We start from the raw sequence: 2,986 nt of genomic DNA, 5'->3' as shown, positions 1-2,986 counted from the left end.
TAACAAGTGAATAACAAATACAACAACAAATACTGAGGAATTTATTAAGAAGTAAGAAAGTTAAATCAAAACATACAAACACTTACAAATACACATCTACAGAGCCATATAAATAAGACGTAAGTAAACAGTTTAAAAGTCCAACCGGGTTAACGAAAAACAAACAATCTCTGCGCATCGCAACGTCGAAGGGGAGACGCGAAATAGTTACGCATCACAACAAAAGCGGGACAGGAAACGAAAGGTCACCGAATGAATTAGGAAGGGAAGGAATGTCTGCCTGTCTATTCGCTTTGTACATCCCATGAATGAAAACAAACGAGATAATCGTCCAGCGACGATGATCTCTATCCCTAACCCCCTTTTGATGCCGATCACCGCCGAGGAGAGATTATCCATCGCTGGGGAATTTGAATGAGGCAGGTGATTGCTCATTTGTTATGTATGGGAGAGAGAGAGAGAGAGAGAGAGAGAGAGAGAGAGAGAGAGAGAGAGAGAGAGAGAGAGAGAGAGAGAGAGATTGTGTCTCAAGAACAACAACCATCTTTTTGGTTATGGTAGAACTTGAATGGAAGAAGAAGAAGAAGGAGAGAGAGAGAGAGAGAGAGAGAGAGAGAGAGAGAGAGAGAGAGAGAGAGAGAGAGAGAGAGAGAGAGAGAGAGAATTGTCTCAAGAACAACAACCATCGTTTTGGTTATGGTAGAACTTGAATAGAAGAAGAAGAAGATGAAGATGAAGAAGAAGAAGAAGAAGAAGAAGAAGAGAGAGAGAGAGAGAGAGAGAGAGAGAGAGAGAGAGAGAGAGAGAGAGAGAGAGAGAGAATTGTCTCAAAAACAACAATCATCGTTTTGGTTATGGTAGAACTTGAATAGAAGAAGAAGAAGAAGAAGAAGAAGAAGAGAGAGAGAGAGAGAGAGAGAGAGAGAGAGAGAGAGAGAGAGAGAGAGAGAGAGAGAGTTGTCTCAAGACCAACCACCATCTGTTTGGTTATGGTAGAACTTGAATAGAAGAAGAAGAAGAAGAAGAAGAAGAAGAAGAAGAGAGAGAGAGAGAGAGAGAGAGAGAGAGAGAGAGAGAGAGAGAGAGAGAGAGAGAGAGAGAGAGAGAGTTGTCTCAAGAACAACTATCGTTCTGGTTATAGTAGAACTTGAATAGAAGAAGAAGAAGAAGAAAGAGAGAGAGAGAGAGAGAGAGAGAGAGAGAGAGAGAGAGAGAGAGAGAGAGAGGAGAGAGAACGTTTTGTGTTTAGAAAATTTCTCAAGAACAACAACCGCTGTTTTAGTTATAATGGAACTAGAAGAAGAACAAGAAGAGAGAGAGAGAGAGAGAGAGAGAGAGAGAGAGAGAGAGAGAGGAGAGAGAGAGAGAGAGACTTCAAATTCACCTGTTGGGAAACTTTAAAAGTCCCACCACCTCATGATAAATCTTCCCTTTTTTAGGGGGGGGGGAGCACTTCCGAACAATACTTTTTCCTCTTGGCGTCGATCAAATCAAGAGGATGTAAGGTTTCCTTAAGGGAGATGAACATACATCAACCTTAAGGCGTCTCACCGTAAGGGTAATTTTCCCCTGCCGATTGGGATTGAGGTTGCGCCCCTTCTGCGCGGAAGATGCGCAGATATTTATTGTGTATGTTAATGTCAGTGGTGACTCAGGAGTGGTACTCCACCCTTCTAATGAAGGAAGTCTCTGACGGAACTAAGTGGTCTTCTCAGCAGCCTGGCGGTCAACGCACGCACACACAGATACACATACACGCACGCGCGTGCGAACGTGTACACATGCTCGGGCGCACTCACGCATGTGCGCACGCGCTAACCCAAGGTGAGGAAGAAGAAAAATATGGGGAAGTCCATCTATAGTTATGAGATTAAAGTCTATGGTGACCTTATTAGAAGAATGAAAAAGTCATTGGTTGAGACGATGTCCTGAATATAAGGAGATTTATAGGATGGAAGGGTTTGTGCATCGCCATAATCGGCAAAACTGTACTATTCAAGGCCACCCATACTAGGTTGGTTTGCTGTAAGCGATCAGACTAAAGTCTCCCATTACCAATCCGCAGTGGCCAGCCTGGTGATGAAAATGGCCAAACCCGAGACATGACTAAGGAAATGTCTGAGGCCTCTGTCCTGCAGTGGACTAGAAATGGCTGTATTTGTTGTTGTTGTTGTTGTATCACTTGTCTTACTATCTAAATATAATTATAGAATCCCGTTTCCTAAATTTTAACTAATAAAAGAAATCTACTTTTCTACTAATTTTCAAGTTTACATATAATATTGTTTAGAATTGCGAATTTCTTAAACAGCAATTTATCATTCTGAAATTGAAATTGATTAAACACCCTGATCATAAGGCAGTGATAATTAACATAGTCCAGCTGAATATACCTAAGCAAGTCAAAAACTGATCCATCTTTTTCGAGTCTCAAGGTTTCAATTTTTTTTTTTCTTTTTAATAAGAGATCTTGTCTGTGAATTCTTTCTACTCAAGCTAATGAACATCTTAAGTTGTTATTGTCTGTGTACACAATTCTTCTTTACCCAAGGGGTTAACTACCCCACTGTTATTGTTCAGGGGCAACTTTACTCTTGGTAAGGGTAGAAGAAACTCTTTAACTATGGTAAGCAGCTATTTTAGAAGGACACTTCAAAATCAAACCACTGTTCTCTAGTCTTGGGTAGTGCCATAGCCTCTGTACCATGGTCTTCCACTGCCTTGGATTAGATTTATCTTGCTTGAGGGTACACTCGGGGACACTATTCTATCTAATTTCTCTTCCTCTTGTTTTGTTAAAGCTCTTCTAGTGTATATAGGAAATAATTTTAAGGTGTTGTTACTGTTCTTTAAATAATTTATTTTTCCATGTTTCCATGTCCTCACTGGGCTATTTACCTTGTTGGAGCCCTTGGGCTTATAGCATCCTGCTTTTCCAACTAGGGTTGTAGCTTAGCAATTGATGATAACAATAATAATCTGCCTT

Source organism: Palaemon carinicauda, chromosome 39 (assembly GCF_036898095.1).
Source record: "Palaemon carinicauda isolate YSFRI2023 chromosome 39, ASM3689809v2, whole genome shotgun sequence".
Lineage (NCBI taxonomy): Eukaryota > Metazoa > Arthropoda > Malacostraca > Decapoda > Palaemonidae > Palaemon > Palaemon carinicauda.
This window is presented reverse-complemented; position numbering follows the sequence as displayed.